The sequence below is a fragment of the Epinephelus lanceolatus genome, chromosome 22 (genome assembly GCF_041903045.1).
Source record: "Epinephelus lanceolatus isolate andai-2023 chromosome 22, ASM4190304v1, whole genome shotgun sequence".
NCBI lineage: Eukaryota > Metazoa > Chordata > Actinopteri > Perciformes > Serranidae > Epinephelus > Epinephelus lanceolatus.
Window position 1 is genome coordinate 23598905 of NC_135755.1, and position 26537 is coordinate 23625441.

Below are 26537 nucleotides of genomic sequence, written 5' to 3' on the forward strand. Positions count from 1 at the left end.
CGGCCCTACGTGTCAAACTATGACGTTCCAGCGTCAGTTTTGGATGCTCAGGGACAACATGTCAGTAAACCCTTGTTACATGCAATGTTCATTCACAGGACATGTGCAGTTTTCACTTGTTAAATGCTTACAACCACTTTAAAAAAAGACTGTAGGAAAAAAAACAAAAAACAAAAAACAAACAAACAAACAAACAAAACAGCTAGGCAACAAAAGTACATGGTAAGGTCTAAGCAACAAAAGTATGTGGTTACATCTGGGAAACAAAAGTGTCCGGTTACATCTAGGCAACAAAAGTATGTGGTTAGATCTGGGCACCCAAAGTATGTGATAAGGTCTAGGCAACAAAAGCATGCGGTAAGGTCGAGGCAACAAAAGTATGTTGCCACATCGAGGCAACAAAAACATGTGTTAAGCTCTAGGCAAGAAAAGTATATGGTTACATCTAGGCAACAAAAGCATCCAGTAAGGTCTAGGCAAGAAAAGCATGTGGTTAGGTCTCGGCAACAAAAGCATGTGGTTAGGTCTAGGCAACAAAGGTATGTGGCTGGATCTGGGCAACAAAAGCATGCAGTAAGGTCTAGGCAACAAAATTATGTTGTTAGATCTAGGCAACAAAAGTATGTGGTTAGATCTATGCAACTAAGGTACGTGGTTAGGTTTAGGCAACAAAAGCATGAGGTAAGGTCTGCGCACCAAAAGTATGTGGTTAAATCTAGGCAACAAAAGCATGTGATAAGGTCTAGGCAACAAAAGCATGCAGTAAGGTCTGGGCAAGAAAAATATGTGGTTAAATCATAGCAACAAAAGTATGTGGCAAGGTCTTGGCAACAAAAGTATATGGTTAGATCAAGGCAACAAAAGTATATGGTGAGATCTAGGCAACAAAAGTATATGGTGAGATCTAGGCAACAAAAGTATGTGGTTAGATCTATGCAACTAAGGTACGTGGTTAGGTTTAGGCAACAAAAGCATGAGGTAAGGTCTGCGCACCAAAAGTATGTGGTTAAATCTAGGCAACAAAAGCATGTGATAAGGTCTAGGCAACAAAAACATGCAGTAAGGTCTGGGCAAGAAAAATATGTGGTTAAATCATAGCAACAAAAGTATGTGGCAAGGTCTTGGCAACAAAAGTATATGGTTAGATCAAGGCAACAAAAGTATATGGTGAGATCTAGGCAACAAAAGTATATGGTGAGATCTAGGCAACAAAAGTATATGGTGAGATCTAGGCAACAAAAGTATGTGGTTAGATCTATGCAACTAAGGTACGTGGTTAGGTTTAGGCAACAAAAGCATGAGGTAAGGTCTGCGCACCAAAAGTATGTGGTTAAATCTAGGCAACAAAAGCATGTGATAAGGTCTAGGCAACAAAAACATGCAGTAAGGTCTGGGCAAGAAAAATATGTGGTTAAATCATAGCAACAAAAGTATGTGGCAAGGTCTTGGCAACAAAAGTATATGGTTAGATCAAAGCAACAAAAGTATATGGTGAGATCTAGGCAACAAAAGTATGTGGTAGGTTTGTTACTGACATAATGTTACATTACTGACATACATTACATACACCATGTCACATGCGTCACTAGTGTGGTATGCTACACATACCAACATACTATGCTGTTATTACAATAACGCAATTGATAATAGCTCTCCTGGGTGAAAGTCCGGAGTTCGTTTGACACCTATCAGCCTCCCCTCTCAAATGCCATATGTGGACTTTCTTTTTCTTCATACTATGGAAGTTGATAAGAACATCAAAAAATGTAGCCTCCCCATGCGTTTCCTACCTTTGGAAAAGTGTGACTTGGTGTGTCAGTATCTGATGCCGAGGGTCAAGTCAATGCCCAAGCATTGGCATTTGACGAGTTGGGGGTGAGACCAGGTTTGAAATGCTGAATCCAGTGTTTTGGGGGCCTGATCCACCATCATAACTAAATGTTAGGATTCACTGACCTGTACTGCATCAATTTTGACCATGTACTGCTTTTAAATCAGTCTCTCGCAAGTCTCCTGACAAAATGGAACGGGAATCCTGAATGGCTGGCAGTTAGAAATGCCAAAACATGTGCTGGTTCCAGGTCCTCTAATGTGAAGATTTGCTGCTTTTTTGTAGCTGCTTTTGTAATGTGACTGTGCACAGAGCAGGTTTAAGCCTATTTGAATACAGTAAGTGGGACTCAGATATGGTCCAAAGAGTCTGAGTGAAAGCTTTAAAATATAAAGCATATGAAAAGCAATCTCTGTCTAAAAAAATATGACATGTCTAAATGTTTATACTTTTTGAAAATGACATCTTGATAGCAGCCTAGCAGCTGTCGTTTATTTCAGTTCAGTTTGGGTAATTTTTGTTTAGAACCATTTAGATCTTATTTTTGTAGGTTTGGCCATCCTTTCTTTCAGCTATGATAACATTTTAGTCACCAAAGTAATTGCTGAGATCTGGGAGCACTGCTTAAATGAGCTCAGATGAAGCACCCTTGGGCAGTTTGGGTAATAATTTTACCATTTGCTTTCATCTTCTTTTCCAAATCTGACTCCTTTTAAGCAATGTTGCCATATCCTGAGATCTAAGCATTTAACTTGGTGAGTATTACAGATAGCAATCATGACCAAAGCTTTGAAAATAACATTCAAGTTGTGATAAACCAGAATAATCCTCAAAAGCATAGTCTTCTAATCAGCTATTTTTGTGGTCATTGATTAGCAGTTGTATCACACCACAGAGAGCATTCGAGCAATTCGAGGAGAAACTACCCAAATAAGTAGAGCACGATCCATCTGTCTTTCTTCTCCCCTTTCATCCATTCTGTAATCCTTAGTCAAAAGATCAAGCTGCTTTCTTACCTTTCTAGGTAGACAGGAGCTTAAGTACTGTCACTGGATGGATTTGGGCTAGACCTGAGCTGTCTGTAAAGTCTGGTAAAAAAAAAATCGGTTTACTTGGTCAAAGCAAAAGTGCTCATAAGTTAAATGCAGGTTTCTGTGGGAATTAAGGGCTCTTTATAAATGACTGAGGAAGCAGGTGTACACAGACAGAGAAAGAGAGACACCTCGGAGGAAATAGAGCCAAATAATAATGAAACAAGAGGGAGCTAAGAAAAGATCGGAATGCAAACAAAGAAATGCAGACTGTCGCAAAAAAGCACTCCAGATGAATCACATTCAGAGCTCAGAGTGATCAGTGCAAGAGGAAATACTTTTAGTCCTCAGACAATAAATGAAATCATGTACCAACTGGGATTCCTACAACTAATTAAGGACCTACATCGCACATACATTCGTCATTGTTTCCTTTGTAGATTCCAGCTAAATCCACAGAATAGTGCAAAAAAAAGCAACAAGATTAATTAAGGATTTCATTTTTTTAGCTGTTAAAGGAAAGTTACGCATTGTGTTTAATCTTTGAAGCAATAGACTATGCACTGTAAGTATTGCTACCATGAAGTGTACGTTGCACCCTTAGGTTCTCAGTGCTTTTGCTTATTGTGAGGACTCACTGCTTTGCTTAAGTGCAAGCTGCTAAGAACCTGTCCTCTGGGTATGAATATGAAGATGAGGGGCATTAGAATGTGAGGTTCTAAAAAGCTAGTGAGTGCATGAACCCACATCAAATCCAAAACCAAACTAACCCCATCTGTCCTTGTCTTATTATGAACTTCATCGAGTGTGATTTGGGATATTCCGAAGCTTTCTTGCTCTTGATTAATTCAATTATTTGCGAGAGTGTCAAACTGAACCCGAGACTTGACCTAGACTGCACTCTGGGTCTAGTTGAGAACACTGCCCAAGGATGCATCGCAATTTGAGTTCAATTTTTTTTGTTCTGCACTGAGACAATTTATCTCAGTAGCAGACCATTCTTGTCTCACAGCAACTGCAGTCTGCAGTTTTATAACCTTTTATAATATCCCATACCATTTCTGAAAAGCAAACAAATCCTCTATTTCGCTAGTGCCGAAAAAACATGCAGATGGATGTGAATAAATTATCTTTTTTTTTTCTTTCTGATTGGGATATTGAAGACAAACATATGTTTAAAACTTCGACTGATGTTTACAATATCAGGCTTGAAGAGGAGGAATAAAGACAACTCAGTTGAGGCTATCCACACCTGTGCGCGAGACACAAAACTGGCATGTCAAGGCGATAATTCATCGAGCCTTGGGATCCTCTCTTTATATATTATGTTCTGAGGGAAATACTGTATCGTGCCTGAACCACTCATACATCAGGCAGAACAACCTTGATGCTGAACTGAAGCAACACGGAGACAGAGCAGAGCAGGTCGACATCTTTTGGGAAGGTGGCTGACTGAACGCACCTTGACACTGGAGCAACTTTAAAAGAAGATGTTGATTGCCTTCAACGATATCTGGACTCCATGCTACATGTTCCTTTCAGAGAGATGTTCATGCACATACAAAAAAATAAATATAGATTGCACACAGAGGGAAGGAAGTACGTAGCAACATACGCAAGTGGTCACAATGACACAAAAACAGATGTGCAGGCACGCCCACTGCCATTTGAGTAAGAGACAATACCCTGTCTGTTCTTCATATTTGGGCCGCTTACATAACCAAGCGTCGTGAATTATGTAATGCCCCCCCCATTATTAATTTTTAAATGCATCTCTCTTTGGAACAACTATAATTGGGCATTTATATGTTTTGTGCCTTGTCTCTGAGGTATTGACGCTCTCTGACGTGAGTTCAGTGGCAGCGAAACAAAAAGTCTCCAAAGCAGAGCACACATTTCCTCTCATTGCTATGTGGCTGAAGAGTACAGGCTGGATCTCTACAATTAAAACTAAAGCAGAAGAGGTTCCATCCTGTCGTTGGGACTGAAAATGTGACAGACTGCCTTTTTTTTCCAGCACCGAGAAAGTTTCACAGGAAAAATCTTGCGGCAGAGAAAGCAGAACTTAAGTGTGTTGACTCCATGACAGCTGTCACGAAGCTTTGACAGCTGTTGTTAAGCTTTGCGTGTTTTGATAGCGCTACAATGAAGGCTTTAGCGCCACGGAGCAGGTGTGCTAATTTACGCAACAGTGAGGCTTAGTCAATAATGCTCCCCTGATGCTAGCTGCTGGGCTTTGACATCTCGCTGCTGCCAAATTAGCCTATACGTGTCTCAAGATGTTTCCTTGAAAAAACAAAGTGGAGACTTTGCAAAAACACTCGCACAGCCCAGGGTCATTTGCAGAGCCATCATGATAACTCTACAGCTCTTCATTAAATGCTGCATCCTTATTTAAGGTACAGCTACAGACAATAATTACAGCAAATAACGCTCTATTAAATATGGTGGCTCAAGTGTGATTTTTACATAATATCAAAAGGACAAACAAAGAGAGGTCATTTCTAACAAGCTCTCTGATCTACACAGCATTTTGATTGGAAATGTCTCCTTTTATACAACCTTGTAAAAAGTAAAGAAATGTACTGTAGCTCTAACAATGAGATGGTATAAAAGGATGTGCAACATGCAGTATACCTAGGGCAAAATGTCATGTGGGACTCAAAAAGATACCACTTTATAATACCAAAGCTTGCTGAAAACCAATTTGAGTTGAAAAACCTGACTTCAACATAAATTGCACTTCTCTGCACTTTCTTTGGCTGACAGACTCGAAAGAACATACTAAAAATGTTTGCAAACAAAGTCTAAGTGAGATTTGTAGGCTCCAGATTTGAAATCAACAGCAGGCTCGCATGTCTGACCTGTGTGATTATATCACACACTCAAATGGCAAACCAAAGGGGTCTCCTTTCAAAAACACCCCTCGGCTACGGCGAGTTAAGACTCTTGATTATACAATCCAATCTCACAGTGCACTATGACATGCCCGGTTTCCCCACAGGGATCATGAAAGTTTCATCAGCGTTGGCACAAAGAGAGCCTAAATGCATTTTTCATCATCGCTCGCCATTCATCATTCATGGCAATCATGTGAAGTCACAAGCCTTAAAATTCACAAATGTATACAAACATGAATCCGATGGCTCTCGTTGGCTGCTCAGCATTCCGGGGGGTGCGTTGTAAATGCTCGATGATTAACTGTTCTCCCCAAAGTGCAGTGTAAGTAACTGTGGTAACATCCAAAGGAGGAAGCCAGGCTTTCTCCCCACACAGACTGACAGGGAGGGAAGACTCCTTTATCATAGCATTGATCAGAAATGTGCCCGTTATTGTGAGATGCCCTTAGGCCTAATTAAATATTAAACCTTTTATTGGCTCCCGCAAAGGTATTTGTAAATACATTTCATGCCAAGGAAAGCATCAAAGATTCCAAATTCCCCTCCTGACACAAAGTTGCGGTTATTGCCGCTCAACCCCCCCACACACGCACCCCCACCCCACCCAAACCATTTAGGCGCATTTAGGATGATGAAAGAGGAAGGAAATTGCTGCCGATGGCTTCCAGGGGAATGGATAGTATATACATCTCAGTCTATCTGTGAGAAAATTATGTTCCCGACTTCTATGAGGTTATAAAATGAGGTTATAAAACAATGCTATGTATGGGATTGCCTCACAGTTTACAGTCATTGTAATTCTGATTATCGGATAAAAAGAAGTCAATGTTTTAATGAAGCTAGAAAACAGACACAGCCGGTTTAGAGGCTGCACAAATTGCACATTGTTTTACTGCCTCGTGTCTGGGAGTAATCACAGCGGTGAGTGGAATGAGTGGAGAAATGCCCCATTCTGCAGGAAGCTAACATGCGAGAGCGCAGTCTGCCATAAACAACAGGTGACAGTACATTCGACATGTCTGTCCTGGCAAGGCGCCTTAATTGATGGTCCTGGTTGACTTGAGCGGATAAATCAGGAAGTCCATCATCAATAGAAGCGCCAGCTATCAAGTCATAACCCCAGCCAAAATAAATGGAGGGGAGCGTGGTATAAAACATATATTGGCCTTCACTTGCTTGGTATATCCATAATTCACAGGCATAAATTATAGTGCCTCAGCGTCATCGCTGAGTCTGGCTGTCCCTTTTCGTTTACAGGCAGGCAGCTGAAGTGAGTCAGCTGGAGAGCTCTGCCAGAACACACGGCGTGGAGTTCACGTCAGCAAACAGCAGATGGAGCCCCTCGCATTGACTTCATCTGCTGGCTTTCACCGGAAACATTACATCAGTGATTTATTTTTCCCCCTCCAGCTCTGTATCATCACCATTACATGCCATTTATGTCATTAAGGTTGTGTTTGTGTGCCTCTGTGTGTGTGTCTTCTGCTTTAGGTTTCTACACAGTGGAAGATACAAAGGGGCACACGCAATCACACAAAACTGCCTTAGAAAAAGATGACTTTCAAAAGATCATTGGAAGCAACGCAACACATGTGGGTTATGCCAGGTTACATGTCAATTAGTTGTATTTGTCAAGGCCAATTTATACTGTATTTATCCATCACATCCCCTCTGGGTTAGTTAGCTTTGACTTCTGACCGCTGTCCCTCTTTGTTGATGTGGATTGTCTGCGTTTGGGGCATATGTTGTCATGATTTTCCTGACTGGTTCCCTTGACATATTACATAATTCTGCCTTCTTTCTTTTTTCTTTTTTTTAACTGATGCACCAGTGATTTGGGCACAGATAATTTGGACTCATGTTGCTTTGAAAGCCCACAGACTGAATCACTGTGCAGGTTACTCCACAAAGTTGTTAATTGGCATCCATCCTAATAATATCACATCTGCCTGTATTTAATTGGAAGTTAGCTCAGAGCTAGAATATTTGTTTTCCATGAGGTGTTTACACCATTTTGTCCACACACAGTGCATCCCTCTTTTATCAACTTGCAATCCTAAACCTCGCCGTGAAGAGCAGGAATTGATCCACACTGTGCTGCAATAGTGACAGAGCGCTGGTGCTTCGATGTTTGTTAGCCCGAGGAACACCATGGGACATGAGCACGATGGGAGATGACATTTAAGGAAAAAAAAAAAAAAAGAGGAAGTAGTAGAAGAAAAAGCAGTGCAGAAAGCTTCTGGCTTGGTCGCCGAGGCGTGGACGGCACTTCTCAGCGCTGATTACTGCCACAGCCGAGGAAATCTGTGGGTGTGAGGGGAGCCCGTTGGCATTTTGAGCTTTCCTTAACAAAGCCTGGATAGAGTGGGCTTGCAGCTTGTCACATGCTTGGGAAATGTTGCACCGCCACCAACAAACAACTGGAGCTGCTACGGCTGTGCATGTGACTCTGGATGCTTCCACACACCTGCACACCAACTCGTTCTGTCCTAAATATCCTTATTCACAAACAGCACCAGAATTTTTTTTTTTATTCTCTGTCACATTCAGACAGCTGTACACACATGCACACCCACGCGCAAACATTCTCACAGCAGTAGAGCCTGGCCAGATTGCTGTGGCTGAAGATACGTGGTGGAATCATCAATCACAAGAGCCTCCCTCTGGTCAAATCAAGTTTGTCCTGGTGTGAACAGAACGCAGTGCCAGCCGAGCAGAGACAGGCCCTTGCTGGTTGGCGGGCGCGAAGGGCATTCCGGGGCCTTTTCACGACATCCGGAGGCATATCAATCTCGCGGCAGATGGATGGACGGACGATGATTAGGAAGCGGCTGTAGCTTTGTAAAGCCAACTGGGATGCAGCTTCCACTGGTGACAGATTCCTCTGTTCTTCAATCCACCCTACAGCGCAATAAGAAACAGCTGGAGGGATGGAGAGCTCATTGTTCAACCCACATCTGTTCTCTGCAAACTGAGCGTCCGAAGGAAGGCTGGCTTTTTACCTCAGTGTCTTATATGGCAGATTTACCGCTCTTGATGATTAAAGTGACCTTGGGCAGTTATTAAAGTTAAGAAAAATGCTCCCTGTTCAAAGTTGGGCGGCAGAATCATGTGCTTGGACCTTGAAGCACAGTTATTGAGTATTATCAGGTCCAGGTTAAATCACTGAAAATATGCCCAAGTGCTTCCAGTCGCCCTCACAATGTTTCACCAATTCAATCTACAGTCACATTCATGCAAGCCTTGAGCAACAAAGCCGCTCTATCTTCTGTTCATGAAATTACAGCCCTGTGTAGCTCATACACAGCTGATACTGCTGCTCTCCACAGAAACTGCAGAGAAGTTGATGCACTCCCATGCTGTTTCCATGTTACCAATTCCTGTCTGCATTCCGCTATTTGTCAAGGTCAACTATTTCATCGGCGTGGAGGAGAAATCTGGGCTATAACCATGTTTGAGCAGCAGGATTCGGGGGAAATGAGAAAGCTGAAGTGCAGCTCACGAGTGTAATTGGTCTCCTGGCATCTTCACACAGGGCTTGATTAACATGCCTTTGAAGCATTCCAGGCACATTTGCCCACAGAACAAAGACGTAGCAGATAATGACGATCAGAAATGTCTGAATTTCTACCAGTTATTGACAGACGAGGTATTCGAATGTCTTGGACATCCGTCTTTGATGTGAATTGATAGATACGCTCAGTCCTTTAAAGGTGCAGTTATCTTCAAAAAGCCAGACAGGATTAAAAAGAAAGTGGTAGTATTTGGGGTGAGCAAGAGTCACATTAATATTAAGGCTCTGTCAAGCAAGGACAGAGAGCTTTTAATGCCTGTCTTTACTTAAACCAATCAGTGACTGTCTGGATTATTTGAATACACACCAGTGAGTGCTGATTGATAGCAGAATGCAGTCGTTCTGCTACTGTATGACATACCCGATCATTTATTTATTGCCTTTACGAGTGAATTCTTGTCAGGGTCACTGGAGGCAAGAGTCTACCATCGCATGTACTCACTAAAAAGTAAGGAAAGAGAAACTGTCCTCACTAGAAATATGACAGCTTGGCTTGTTCAAACACAGACAAAATGAGAAGACCAAAGAAAGAAAAACCTTAACTACCAAGCAGCTTCCAACATGACTGTTCCAACATGTAATTCATCATGGTTTTGTACAATGATGCCACCCAAAATGGAATCACTTGGTGGATTCTGCCATACACCTCAGCTGTAATCAAGAAATCTCTCTCTAACATGGAATACTTCGACAGTATCCTGATCTACAAAGAAAATCAAAGTCATGTAGGAACTTTTTTTTCTTTTTTTAAGAATCATTCAATCAGAGGAGGCTGGAGGAGAGCATGAAATCGCGTTTCAGCATCACAGGGTCACACAGCTACACACATTTGCACTTAGGCGGTGCCTGATTCAACCACAGCGCTCTAATGTTGGACACTGTGCAGCTCTGCTAGAGCGGTTGGGGGGTTGAGTATCTCGCTCGATGGTGTTTTTACGCCAGCTTTTCCGGGAGGGAGGTGTCGGCCATTGATTTTTTCTGTCCAGAGGTTTAAAAATACCACACAAATGAGAACTTTATAATCTGTTATTTTTACTTTGTTTTTATGACTCATCAAAGGATGTCTTAGTCGACCATGAGGCAAATTGGTCATTGTATATCCCTTTGCAAATTTGTTCCAGATTCAGTTCACCTTTTCTGTCCTGTCTTTCTACTATTGTGTGTCATGGTTCTTCAGTCTTTCACTGAACTGATCTCACCCCAAATCAAAAATATATATTTTTACTTTTACTAGTAGTGCTGTTTATCAGTTGAGAATATTTTGGTGCCAGTTGTTGAGTGTTGGAGATATCGACTGTAGAGATGTTTGCCTTCCCTTGAATATAATGGAACTAGAGTGCACTCGGCTTGTGGTGTTCAAAGCACCAAAAATACATTTGGAAAACTCAACAGAAATATCTCTTTCCAGAAATCACGACCCAGTTGTTGTGAGCAGTATCGTGTCGGAACTATTTTCTACCTACTAAACTACACCCACCAACTGTATCACCGTGCAATATAAACCTTGCATCTACTACTTGCTCACCTAGCACCACTGAGCTAGCTAATGGTAGAGCTCGGTCAAGGAGAATGCCATTAGTAATTACATTGTGCACTCTCACAAACATGAGTCTATTGTCCATGAAAAGATGCACACTTCCTTCAGCGCAGTGACACAGTTGGTGGGTGGAGTTGAAAAGCAAGAAAATAGCTCCCACTAGAAACAGCTTGAAAAACATAACTATGGATGTTTTTTAAAAACACAGTCATGATTTTTGTAAAGAGACATTGCCGTTGAGTTTTTTAAATGTAACTTGTTGGTGCTTTGAGCACCACAAGCTGAGTGCCATCTAGTTCCATTTTATTTGAGAGACGGTAGACATCACTACAGTCGATACCTCCAACACTCGGCAACTCACACCAAAAAAATCTAGATTGATGATTAGCACTAGAGGTAAGAGGAAAAATATGTATTTTTGATTTTTTGGGTGAACTGTCCCTTTAAGCCTGCTGTTTGTTTGTTTTTTTAATGGACTCATCCCAAAGAGTAGTTCAATGGATGCTGCCACACAAAGAAAATCCACCCTAAAAAGCAATTCACAGCTATGTGTATATATATATATGTGTGTGTGTGTGTATATATATATATGTGTGTGTGTGTGTGTGTGTGTGTATATATATATATATATTTTTTTTAACTGTCTATAGGTCAAATTCCGTAATGTGTCTTATTATCACAAACACATTTCCACATACAAGGATGTAAAATCAGTTTGGGTAGTGTTTTTGTTTTTGAAAAGCCATGTTTTTTTATGATTCATTGTCAACTGAACACCTGCAAGATTTACCTCAGTTGTCGTTCCTAGCAGAAGGAAGAAATCTGTATTCTTGTTCATGTTCAAGTTCAAACAAGACAAGGATATGCAAATTCTGCTCTGGGATGGATTTTCCATTTGAGTCACCATATTATATAACTATGCTATTAAAATGTTGCTTTTAAACTGAAAAGCAAATTGAGGAGAGGAGGATTTGAAGAGCCACGTCTGCATATCATGTCAGTCATTTGGAGAAAGAAATGCTAAAACCAACTCAGCCTCATTCACTTTAGCATTTCCCTGTGCTTTGCCAAAACAGGTCTATCTCCTTAATGCACTGTTGATGTCATACCACATTTCCATTACAAGAGAGGCAGCTCTCGAGTTCATTCTTTTTAAATTTGCACTTAGTGGAGACATATTCCCCTTTGTGGCAGAGGAAGTAAAGATCAATCACTGCTACCTCTCATGATCTCCTACCTTATCTCCTATATAGGGCTATACAATATTCAAAAAGCCATGAACTCAACTTGCCTGCTGGAAATCTCATAAGTTTCAGCAACTAAACAATTCAAAGGTGCAACCAGATCACATCATTAAAGCCAATTTACTGTATGTGTTAAAGTTTTAAAATCTTCACCTTCTTTCAAAACACTTCGAATCAGATCAAGGCAGAAAACGAGGTTAACTCCTCTTTGAGCATCATCCAGTTTAAGCCAGTTCTGTTTTGATCCAAACTCTCTCACAGTATATATCCTTGGGAGTACAAGTGCTCTTCCTCTGCATGCATATTCAAATGGAACGGCAGAAGAAAAAGGGTAAACAATTAAAGAGACACTGTGCGTACTTCTGAATCTGGAGCACTACACTGTTGATAGAGGGGAATTAATGTAATACCATATGATACTATAGTACACGGCAGTCGCATCCGAAATGCAAACATAGAGATGAGCGCATGCTGGGATCCACACAGCGCCAAGCATCCTTAAAGAATGCTGTGTCCTTCACCCTTTTGGAATACAGCTAACATTAAGTTAAAGGATGTACAATCGTAATTACGTCAGAATTAATGAACCCTCCATTTCTTGGCAGAGCCAGCACAAGTGCTTCATCTTGCATTACTTTCTCATCGCTTTCAATATTTTTCTAAATTAAAGTGCGGCTAAGCTGATTATGTCATGACAAACTGCCGCTCCTGGCTGCAGGTCATTAGCTTCAATGTCTAGGAGGTCACATGTGGGGTGTAAAACTTTTTTTGTTATTCAAAGTTCAATAGATGACTTAATTTGGTGCCTTGGAGAATGGATTAATTAGATAATGTCATCACCGCAGAGCAATCTGCTGAGCAAATTGAAATTAAATAATTTGCCACAAAAATCCTCCGATGCCCCCCAGCAGCAGTCTCGGGCTTCTATTCATACAATACCATTGTAACTGTTATCTGTAGTGCTCAAATGTGCAGCTGCATTGATTTGAACCCACTCCCCAGTTTGCCAGAGCCTTGATTTCCCTGACATTACTGGTTATTCTTATTCTCAGCAGGAGCCCAAGTGACAGCCAATAAAAATCAACATGTTAATTAAACTCTGCATATTTAATATCAGTCTTAATTATCAACACCTGTGTGACCTATGTCAAGTGAGAAGGCAACAGCTAGCAGGAGCTAACACAAGTGCAAATGTGACACAAGTGGAAGGGAGGAAGTTGAACTTGTAGCCTGCGGCGAATATGAAGATTGATATCATATGAAAATATTTGCTGGGGTAGTTTCTATAAATATGCAGCTGAAGTCTGTCTGTTAAGTATCGTGTTCCACAGCATGTGTTGATGGCCATATGGGCGTATAGAGAGGAGGTTCTGCTTATCACCCAAAATGTGTCCAAAAAGGAAAAAAAAAAAAAAAAAAAAAAAAGAAGTGAATGAATCATCACATTCTGTTCTTTGTTGGTAAAAATGAAGGCAGCGCTTTTGAAGTCACTTAGGAGTTGGTAATTCCCAAATGGAGGGCTGTTTGAGTTGATGTTTAACTGTTCAAACACAAGTCTGAACAACTGAGATGAAGAGGGAGCAAATATCAGCAAACCGCACATGAAAAGGAATCGTCCTACAGCTACTGATGCCTTTGAATAAATTCTTAATTTAAGAAAGCCCCATATTTTTTTCTCACATAACTGGCCTGAAAACAGTTAATGTGTTCTGAAGTAGTGGCAGTCCGGTGGCAGTGTTACACCACCTGCATGTGTTCCCAGTGGCCCTGAGTCGGATAAAATGTCTTCACACACAATGGGACAGCGTTTTGGACGCCCTTGCTGCTCGACACACTTTGTCATATCCTCTTCAATATTTTATGGGGTCAATATTTTGCTTTTTGTTTCATGGTCAATAATGCATCACAATATCAAACAATATTTTAGTAGAACGCAGTCTATCTAACGCCATTTCCACCTTGAAACACTGTCAGTTCTTGGGGAGCTTTTATGCCGGAGATCAAAGCATTGCCAGGCTTCTGTTTTTACACGACTGCATAAAAGATCAAGGCACGTAATGAGGCAACCTGAAAGGTGATAGTTCACAAGATGAAAGTATTGGCTGCTTTGGGTATGTCAAAGAGATGTGTACTATTCTGAAATTTAACCATCACATGCTTTTACTGTGATAATACTCGCAATTATAATTAATTGTATAATTTGCACTTGATCTCTGCTTACATTCATTACATTGAGTCATATCTATGTACTAGCTGTTATCTGATATTGAGTATTCTGTACATAAGAAAAGATGTGCAGCATCTATTTGATGACATCTCCAAAATAAAAATAAAAATATGAGCCAATTTGTTGAAGTGCAGTCATTAACTTTTCTGAGTGCTCTATTGTAGGCATCAGTTAAAGCTCCCACTATGGCTACATTTACAACACTGCCAAATAAAGTGACTGCTCATTGATGGAGTCCAAAAGTGCTTGATATTAAACAAATACTTTTTTTTCAGTGTTCATTTTTAATTGATTGCATTTTATTTCAAAAGGATGTTACTAATAATCGTAATAACACTTATAGACACTATTTTAAAATCACATCTTATTTTTCAATGCAATTTTATTTCATACTGTTACTTTTAATTTATTCCACTTTACATGTTATCTCTCACTGCCTATTCACATTTCAGCCAATCAAATGCACCCACAAGTCCAGCAGGCTCACTTACTGCCATCTGGCTAGCTGGATGTTGGATTCCATTGGCTGGAGTAACCACAGATATAATCTCTCAAGACAGATTCTGCAATTTACATTGTAGAATCTGTCGGCAGCCCTGTGTGAATGGTGACTACAGAGGAGGGGAGGGCGGGGCTTTTAGTTTGAACGATGCTGTGCCCTTAGCCAATCACAATGGAGGGGGTGTGGCTGAGACATGCAGGTGTCCCCAGGAAATGTGTACCTACAGAAACAGCGAGCTCCGTGTCCATAGCGACCGCTCCACCCAAAACACCGTCTCATCAACGTGAAAAACAAAATTAAAAATTCCAGCGGATGTCTTAGTTACAACATGATTGAGCAAACTGGAGTAGTTTCATGTCGTATCCGACAACGGGAGGCTTTTAACAGATGACGCCCTGATGTTAGCTTTGCTAACTGTCCCTGTCAGCTGCAGCCACTGATGCTTTCTAGACATCGTGATTTCCCATAACTGAATAAATACCACACATAGCAACACAAAACTGCTTTGCTAGCTCACTCATGTTGTAACTAAGATATCCGCTGGAAAACATATTTTATTCACGGACTGTGTATTGAGTTATTACCTTATTTTTATACAGTCTATGGTTATTACAGACACCGCTAACGGCTAACGTTAACAGCTAACGATTAGCCCAGCTAATCTACGATAACCATGTTAATTACAAAACACACAGAAACAGTAACATTTGTTCAGTCATTGACTTAACAAACATCAGATTAGTCTACACGGTGATATAGTGACGTGAAAAATGTGATATATAGCTAAACTCTGCTGGTTTTCTACCCGAAGTATTAGTAAAGAACACGGCGATTCCCTGGGGGCACCGCCGGAAGTTAAGGGCGTGAGCGATCGCCGAGGCTCCTGCACTTCCATTAGTCGAAAAACTCCGGGCTGTGCCTCCAGAGGTAAAGGAAGAAAAAATAAAATATTTTTTTTTTCCCTTTTTTTTTTACCGATGGATTTCCAGATTGCCACAGATATAGTTTGGGTTATTGCAGAGATTCAGGAGCATCTGACCCCCTTAATTAAGAATTGGACACCCCTCAAAGAGATAAAACAACATAGTGGGAGGGAGGGAGGGATTGGCGGTGGAAACATTTATGTATTCTTTTTTCCTGTAATTACAAATATTACAATTTTTTTTCATGTTCATGTCTGGATGAATCTTGTAAAACAATTTTAAACACCCCGAAAATGAACCATACCATTTCTTAATCTTGACGTTGAACATCATACCCTCACCAAAGTCCATGCTTACTTCCAACAGGCAAGCAAATGGACATAGTAAAGGTTAACCTAAGTTTTAATGCACTCTATTTTCTTACCTTCTGAGTTTTACTTGCAAGTTACTTTGAAGACTGAAACACTACCTCACCTACAACTACACACAGACCACCTGAAAATCAAACTTTGTCGGCTATTTTTCTTACCTTAATAGTCAAACAGAAAAAATAAATAGATATTCTACAGAAGCCATATGTTTCTCACTTTTGAATTAATGAAAAAGATATTTTGTCATGCTGACAAAGGCTTTTGAGCCTGCAGACTGAGTCCTGTCTTTTGGGACCACAACAGGATCTGCTGTATGGATTGTTATTTTATCTTACTATTTAATGACGAAAACTCTGTCTGTGGGTGTGTCTGTTCCACGTTTTTCTCCTCACTGACTTGGTCAATCCATGTGAAATTTGGCACAGTGGTAGAGGGTCATGGGAGGATGCGAATGAAGCAATATTACATCAATTGGCCAAAGGGGGGCGCTATAGCAACCGAATGAAATTGCAAACTTTGAATGGGCATATCTAATGCCCCGTATGTCGTAGAGACGTGAAACTGTGCACAGAGATGCCTCTCCCCATGAGGAACAATTTTGTCTCAAGAACTTCCGGTTATATAGATTTTCTGCCATTTTCTGTTGAAAAACACTTAAAATCCATCTCTTCCTATGAAGTTTGACCGGTCTGTATGAAACTCGATGAACATAATCTAGGGACCAATATCTAAAGTTCCCTCTTGGCAAAAGTTGGAAAAATTACTAAAACTGAGCTTCTATAAGGAAATGAATATTGCGGAGGGCGTGGCTCATCACATAAAGGTGTATAATATCTCAAGGGTTTCACTGGTTGGCCTCAAGGAAGTTCTGGCAGACCGTTAACCAACTCAGGAAGGGAAAGCAGGGCTTATCTCAGACTGTGCTCAGCAGAGAGGGAGAACTGCTGACCTGAACTGGGGACATCGTTGGGCGGTGGAAGGAGCACTTTGAGGACCTCTTGAAGCCGGCCATCACGTCCACTGAGAACGAGGCAGAGCCTGAGGACTCGGGGGAACTCTCGCCCATATCCCTGGTGGAGGTCGCTGAGGTATTTAAAAAGCTCCCCGGTGGCAAGGCGCCAGGTGTGGATGAGATTCGCCCTGAGATGCTGAAGGCTCTGGGCACTGTTGGGCTGTCTTGGCTGACACGCCTGTTCAGTGTCACGTGGAGGTCGGGTACGGTGCCTGCAGAGTGGCAAACCGGGGTGGTGGTCCCCATCTTCAAAAAGGGGACCGGAAGGTGTGCTCCAACTATCGGAGTATCACACTGCTCAGCCTCCTGGGTAAAGTTTACTCCAGGGTGCTGGAAAGGAGGCTCTGACCAATTGTCGAACCTCAGATTCAGGAGGAGCAATGTGGATTCCGTCCTGGTCGTGAAACAGTGGACCAGCGCTTTACCCTTGCAAGGCTGCTGGAGGGGGGTGGGAGTTTGCCTATCCAGTCTACATGTGCTTTGTGGACCTGGAGAAGGCTTACGACCGCGTCCCTCAGGGGGTCTTGTGTGGGGGTACTACGGGAGTATGGGGTTCCAGGCTCGCTGAAACGAGCCATTCGGTCCCTGTATGACCAAGTGAGAGCTGTGACCGCATACTCGGTGTGAAGTCGACCACATTCTCGGTGGGTGTTGGCCTCCGCCAAGGTTGTCCCTTGTCACCAATCCTGTTTGTGATCTTCATGGACAGGATCTCAAGGCGCAGCCGGGGGGAGGAAGGGGTCCGGTTTGGGGACCTCAGAATTGCATCCCTTTTCGCAGATGATGTGGTTCTGTAGGCTCCATCGCACCGTGACATTCAGCATGCACTGGAGCGTTTTGCAGCCGAGTGTGAAGCAGTTCGGATGAGAGTCAGCACCTTCAAATCTGAGGTCATGGTCCTCTGTCAGAAACTGGTGGTTTGCCCTCTCCGGGTTGGGGGAGAATTACTGCCTCAAGTGAGGGAGTTCAAGTATCTTGGGGTCTTGTTCACGAGTGAGGGTAGAATGGAGCGGCTTTTGCAGTGATGCGGGCGCTGCGCCGGTCCGTCGTAGTGAAGAGGAGCTGAGCCAGAAAGCAAAGCTTTCAATTTAATGGTCCATCTATGTCCCAACCCTCACCTATGGTCATGAACTCTGGGTAGTGACCGAAAGAATGAGATCGTGGATACAAGCGGGAAATGAGTTTCCTCCATGGGGTGACTGGGCTCAGCCTTAGAGAGGTCCCCCAGGAGGAGCTGGAAAGTGTTGCCAGGGAGAGTGATGTCTGAGGCGCTTTGCTTGGCCTGCTGCCCCCGCGACCCGGCCCCGGAAAAGCGGATGAAAATGAATGGATGGATGGATGGATGGATGGATGGGTTTCATCGATCAGAAGGGACCCCTCCATTATTGACCCGATCAAACAAAATGGGGGCACCAGAGAGCTAATTTCTTATCTAGGCCTAACCGCCATATTGATTTTTACTAAACTTGGTTGATATGTAGAACAGGATGCCTCAAGGTGAAATTTAACTCTAATTGGCAACTGGGTGGCGCTATGACAACAGAAAAATGCTTAAAAATGGCTAAAATACGACCAATCGCTGTGGCTCCCCCTGTGGCTGAATGTTTTTTTTGTGTTTTTTGTTCTAATTTTTGGTATGACTAAGTCATGGCATGGTATGCTGTACATAATCACAGAAACTGTCAGTATGTCAATCTGTCAGTCAGTCATTCTACCAGTGCGACCCACTTTTAAGTCAATACAACATATAAGCACTTTAACTATATGCCTTTCAATGTGCTACCTCAACTGCTAATGTACAGTTTTATCCCACTAACTATCCCACTATTGGCAATGGTGCTACTGTACTTTCAATAAAGCAATCGTACTATCAAATTCACAAAAACTCTGTCTGAATACATTGCTCTGCTTAATGGGTTCAGTTGACTATTTAATCTGCAATTTCCTATGACCTGTATCCCAAACACACACCATGTGAAACTGTATGTGGGCAAGTGTGCACTAAATGGGTATGGACTAGTTCTTTTTCTATTTGACTATTTTTAAAATATGAAGACAGCTGACAAATTTAAATGATTGGTTGTTCTCTGCTTTTATTAATGTTAGTCAGACACAGGTCTAGATGCTGTATGGTACTAACACATCTGCATTTGTCTTTGTCATGTGAGAGTATCTGATTCTGGTACAGCATTGTGTGGGTCTGTGTTTGAGCGGAAATGATGGTCTGCTGTTGATGCGTGTGTGGGTGGGGCTGACTTGCTGGCATCTCAAGGCAATTGAATCAAATGCAACTGGACTTGGTTTTGTCTTAGAAGACGTTTCACCTCTTATCCAAGAGGCTTCATCAGTTCATGCTTGTCTGACTAGGCTGGAACTAGTCTGACAGTAGTCTAACTGGTGTGGAAACAACCCAGGTATTTAACCTCTGGGGAGGTTTTCACAAGGTCAATGATGGCAATGAGGTAGCAGTTTTGCTACTTTGTTCGCAACCTCCCTAGACCATATATAAAGATGGACAACATAACAGCTCTCGCCCCCGTCTGGCTGGCTGCAGTATAGGTAAATAAAAAAATCTCACCCCCTCCATGCTAGCAGAATGTGACATGCGCCAGACTCCATCCATCCATTTTCAACCGCTTATCCGAAGCCAGGTAGCAAAGTATTCCAGATGTCCCTCTCCCCAGCAACGCTTTCCAGCTCCTCCTGGGAGACCCTAAGGCGTTCCCAGGCCAGACAAGGTATGTAATCCCTCCATCATGTTCCTCCTACCAGTTGGACATGCCCAGGACACCTCTAATGGGCAGCGCCCAGGAGGTATCCTGATCAGATGACCGAACCACCTAAACTGACCCCTTTCGACGCAAAGGAGTAGCGGCTCTACTCTCAGCTCCATCCGGATGTGATTACCCTATCTCTAAGGCTGAGCCCAGCCACCTTACGGAGGAAACTCATTTTGACCGCTTGTATCCGCGACCTCATTCTTTCGGTCACTACCCAGAGTTCATGACCATAGGTGAGGGTTGGGACACAGATGGACCAGTAAATTGAAAGCTTTGCTTTCTGGCTCAGCTCCCTCTTCACCACGACGGACCAGCGCAGCGCCCGCAGTAACTCTCCCCCAACCCGGAGAGGGCAAACCACCAGTTTCTGACAGAGGATCATGACCTCAGACTTGGAGGTGCTGACTCTAAATACATTTTTCCCAAAGATGGTTTCTGTTGTTTTAGGTAGTTCTTATCACGTTTATGTACGTGTTTATTTTTCTGCTAAGTTTGGTTAGAACTAGTTATTTGATGCTTTAAGAAGAGGGGTTGACATCATGATTGACAGTTGTGTATGTCATGATCAATGGCACAGTTCGTGATTGGTCGGACAATGGGAACTTGACACTGCAGAGATGGCTACTGTGCAGACTCCGACTCCGGATGCACTGTCACCAATGCAAGATGTCAGCGGCTTTAAGCCAGGATATGTTGGCTATGTGCCCATCTTTATATGCAGTCATTGACCCCTGACTACATAAGTTGTTGTGTGGCAGATACCAATGAGATGGTATAATAGATTTAATTTATATAATGGAAAAAAAAAGAACTTTTTTTTTTTTTTAAAGATATTTTTGGGGGGCATTTTTTGCCTTTAATTGACAGGAAAGTGAAGTGTGAAGTGGGGAGAAGAGAGAGGGAGTGACATGCAGCAAAGGGCCACAGGCTGGAATCGAACCCGGGCTGCTGCAGCAACAGCCTTGGGGCGCCTGCTCTACCACTAAGCCACTGACACCCTGAAAAAAAGAATATTTTAAGAATAATAAAAGTCTTTGAAATTTTTTCAAGTAGTTACAAGTTAATCTGTGTATTTTACAGTTTATTCACATAAAAATTTATTTTAGAATTTCTTATTCATTTATTCAGTACTGAACATTTTGGACTCCACAGTCAAGTAGGTGTTAACCATGAAAGCATTAAAAAACAGAAACGAGTTTAAAAGATAATCAGAGAGCCTCTTGAATTTGAATCACACAGTATAGTAGTGAAAGGCTGACCCAGACAGCAATCAACTAATCTAGTTATTATCATTGACCCCTGTAAGAATGAAAGGGCATTATAATCAGGCAGGCACCACACAGTGATTTAATTCCAGTGAATCATCAATACTGTGAACTATAGAAAAACTGAAATTAATCTATTGGTCATATCTTCAGTCACGCTGAGCGCAGAAAGACAGCTCGCCCCGGGGGGGGGGGAGGGGGGCATTAGTGCTTCATTTTCACTTAGCCCTCTGTGGCTGGGTGGTTTAGGAGTGATCGGACATGCAAGTTGTTCTGCCAAGCCCCATCAATCTGTCATTCATATGTCGAGAATGTCGAAAGCATTGGGAAACTGTCTTGTTAGTTATTGATCGCCACATGAGTACTCGATATACTTCAGTCAAAATTACATAAGCAGATGTCTTTTCTGCCGTTATCATTTTTGCTGTTGACGCTCGGACCGTAATGTTAAAAATGATCATTCCAAGTATGATAATAGACAAATAATTGAGTTGATGAGAATGAACAGAAGTGATATTTGATGATAAAAATAGTGAGGACAATACAAGTACACTGATATAGAGGTGTCTACAGCCCTCAAGTTTTTATACTTACAGCATAAGGAGAGGTCATTGAGTACTTATCTTGACTTCTCCTCAGTGTTTGTGAACAATGATTAAAAATTCCTCAATTATTCATGTGGTTTCAAACACAGCAGGGTTCTAATTTGACTAATAACGCTCACATGCCTATGACTAATTCTGTGAAGGGCACAGCAACAAACTCAAAATATACGTTACTGTCAAGAGTCTGAGCACCCACATTGCTTTCTTCAGGGTGTTGGGAAAAAATAGCTCAATTGAGGAGGGCCATCTGGAGAGGCATTACAGCTAAGACCATACTAACAACAATAGACCACACCACTCTCATCTAATGTAGGAGGTTGTCTGATAATAAGTCTGATAAGTCTGAAAGGCATTTGCTTCATTATCACCTGCAGGTGCAGCATATTGCTAAATGTATATTTATTCTACTGAATAAAACATGTTTTAGATATCATCACAAAAAAAGTAATTCAAGGTGGTGGCACCTGTGGATGTTATTTTCCTCTATCATTCATCATCTTATGTAAAGGCAGAGATAGTACATGACTTCAATGTCAGGCAAGATGATTGGATACCAATTTAGCTTAATGGTGTCCATGACATCTTCATTACAATGATAAGATTATGCAAATAATGGCATTAAAAATGCTCTAAAAAGGCCAGGAAAATGTGTCAAAAGAATGAGATCTGGCACATGTGATCATCAGGGAAACTATGTTCCAAACAAAAACACCACAACACTGTGTACTGACATGCTTTTAAGCTTTTCCTCTGAACTTGGTACATTTTGAGTATATTTATTCCCTGCACATTTTTTCCCCACCACTTCCTTTTTCAGCACAAAATAATTTGAAGAGAACTTCAACTCTTGATGCAAACTTGTAAAGTTATATGGCACAAATGCATGGCTCAGAGAGCTATTCGCTACATGAAGGACAAAGAGGATGTATGCATTGATACGCCAGGTGAGATCACAGCTGGACAAGAGCGTCTGGAATTCCTCTTTCGCCTCTTTCTGTTTGACGCTCCCCAATCTTTTGATGCTCAGTAACAGTAAAGCTGTTTTATAACAGTGTGTAAATGACTGCAGATCAGTAAGTATAGCATTACATTGTGAAATAAAGTCATCCCTGGACATCACAAATGAGAAATTCAGCATTATGAAATGACAGTGACATACTTTTAACTTTTTTCTGATAAGACAGCGTGGTTGTGGTTTTGACATTTGACTGACGACACCTTATGATACTGCTGACAGCCTCGTCTCTGCTGTTAAGTTGCAGTTTAAGCTAATGTTACCTGCACAGAGTGACTGTAGGAGATGCCTCACAGCCTGGGACAGTGGTTTCAGTGCAGAGCTGTTAGTGTGAAATCTTAAAGACTGGAATAGACCCTTTTAGGACCGACGTCACAATGACGTCAGTTTGTTAGCTGGAGGCAAAACATGACTCGTCACCACAGGGCTGGAGGCTACATAGGAGTGTTAAAATGTCGTCTTGTTGTGTTATTGGGAGCCAGAATAGAAGGATTCATGGCTCAAAACTTAGATTTTATTGCATACCAGCTGCCACTGCCCATCAACAAAAACAAAGACAGCTATGGTTAAAATGCCATAAGTTAGGAGACGGAGGCGATGATCAAAAATGCTTGCTTATCAGGTAAGGGGAAAAGTGCTTATTGTTGTTGGGATGAATAGCATTATGTGTATGATGGGTTATCATCTCCACCTAACTGGAAATTGAGGAGGTATTAAGAGGAATGTTGGATTTTTCTGTCACAATAACTTTTTAGCACATTAGCTAATGCATTCATAAATTCAATCTGACACTCTACACTAAAATGAGAGACCTGTTGATCGAAGAAATGGAGCTTTATATTTTTATATGAATTGATGGACAGTGAAGTTAATCACACATTCACTCTGCTCAGCGCTCTGCTGCTCCGTCTCCCCAGACAGAGTTGCCCAGAGAGCGCTCTCTTACTCCGAGAGTGTGGTGCTCTGGATAACCGAACGGTACATTCCGACAGTGCTCTGAATTTATGGATGGTCCACTTTGTGCCAGATTGAGTATTTCTGAATGCACCACTCGTATCATCTTCCTCAATTGTCTAAAACAAGCTAACAGAACTTGCTAGCTAGCGCTAGCTAATGTCTGTGAATTGTTTTGCCTCCAGCTAAGCCCCACCCACCAAAAAACATCATACTGTTTACCAACAGTAAAAGGGTCAATTGGTTAAGTTTTAGCCGCCTAAAAACAGCCCACCTAAAAAAAATCAATATCAGTTTAAGCGTGCGATATTAAGAATATTTTCATCGCTTTACCATGCCGTTTACCTTACCTTTTCCAACAGGGACCTTTAGCTGTATTCTCATAGCAACCAGACTTTACTGACAAAAACAGTAATTTTACGTAGCAGAACACAGGAGTTTCTGGTGTGGCCTGCTGCTGCCTAGATTGGTTAGTGTAGCAGAGAAAATATTCCAAATACAGTGTACACTTAGAGTGATATAGATTATTTTAGATAGGTTTTTTAGGTTGCTAAACTACATTTTATATTGTTTAGTTTCTGTGCGGGTTTTCCAAAGTACTAGCAAGACAACACAGAATATCAAATAGGCTTAGCATAGCAGAGACATCCTATATAGGTCAGACCACGGTGTTTAACTGAATATCTTTAAATGTAACAGTTACAGCTGAAATGGCAACAGAAATAAACAAGCCTGCTGATTTTACATATCTCTACAATTGAAACTAACAGCCAGTTTTCTACCCAGAGGTGACTGTTGTTAGTGCAAAGTCAAAATGATTCAGCCAATTAACTAAATAAAATATGATGACATAGTGCTGAATCTTCCTCAGTCTACTCGGGCCTACTTTGACCTACAGAAGGTTTTTACTCCGGTCTTTTGGAAACAAGGAAGGCATGAATGCTACTGAAAGTGATATTACCCTTAAAAACAGCTATACTGAAATTCTTTTAACAATTAATGACATTTGCATCATGGGACAGAGAGCCTACATGGAAGTATGAAAAAAAGTGAATATTAAAATAAGTCTGCTGCCTCAAGAAAGCCTGTTCAATCTGTACTCTCCTCTGTCGTCTATACTTGCTCCATTTCTGTCAAGGAAAAAATATAGAGCGCTGTGATATGACAACATTTTCTCCTCATTTGGCAAATAAACCGAGTCAGTAAACATGCTTCTCCTTCCTGTTCTGCAGCTTTGAAGATTTGCCACTTTCTCTCTGTAACACATTAACATTTTGGGTTTAGCCATGCTTACCAGACTTTTATATATTACATGTATCTCAAATTCTAATAATACCAAGCCATAATAAGATTTGGGGCCCCCTTTTCCACAGTCGGGTAGCTACTGGAAAAATATTAACCAGAAAACAGTTTTACTACAAAAAAAAAAAAAAGCCTCAAAATTATGTGCAGCACAAGTGATGATGATAATAATAAGATACAGAAAAAGCCCACAAGGGGAAAAGCAGGATGGTGAAAAACAATCTAGTGGTAATATTATGGTTCTTTGCGGTTACAATAAAAGGGTGCAGGAATACTGAACATTATGCAAAGCTGAATTCATAAAGGTAAATCTGTTGATTCACAATATTGTAATTACATCTAGCTGATGGGTATTAGAGGTAATAATAATAAAAGTGTCTGTCTTTTTATACACTGTATTGTCATTTCATGTCTGCTTTCAGCTGCCGTCGTGGCTCCCAAACCTGAATTCTCTTGCAGCTTCAAAGCAGATAGAGAGCAAAGCTTTTCACCCTTATGTGCCAACTTTTTGATAAGCACAAAGAGACATCTTAACCACTTGTCAGTCAGCTATCGTAGCAGCAGGGCCAGAAGACAGGCAGGCCAACAAAACAAACAACCAACACTCCTCCATCTAACCTATCTTGGAATAAATGGACAAAAGCAGCGAGGGAGGCAATAACCAGACTGCTAAACCTGCTCCACTCGCACAGGCACACCAGCCAATTCAGCATCAAGACACCCAAATGATATTGCGCATGTGGAGGCTCGGCCCACCGAAGTGTAAATAAGCATTTCCACGCTCAGTGTTGGGTGTATAACATGGTGTCAGGTAGCCACAATGAATGTAGAGAGGCAGAGGGAGCAATCAGCCAACCTTCGCCTCGCCGAGATGGAGGGCCACCGCCGCACACACAAACAACCAATCACCACAGGACAGTGATTGATGTCTCATCCTGCTTTGAAATCTATCATCCCGACCAAGTGGCTGTCGGGACCTTGCCTGACAGATTGTTAAACACAGCTTAATATGCATCACCCTGGCAAATAGTTCATTAATTCTTTATTATGTGGGCCCGGGTTGTGTAAGCCATTGTCCAAACCTGTATTTAATACACTAAGTGCTTTGGTGTCCAGAGTGAGACATGTTTAAATAATGCTGCATTCCATTTAGTTCAGTCCTCATGAAAAATAATTACTGCATACTGGTAAAAAAAATTATGTCTGCACCTTGATGCTATAAAATCACAAGGTGTAGTCATGGATGGATAACTGAACAGGTCTACCGGGCACAAGCCCAGGGGCCCAACGTGTCAGGGGCCCACCTGACCTTCACCTACAAAATGTCACACAAATGAAAACATAGTGACCAGGACGAGACTCAAAATGAACATTAAAAAACACAAAACAACCCCAAAGAGAGGAGGAGAAACAAATGACCTCAAAGACAGACAAAACTGCCACAAAGAGACACAAAATGACCTC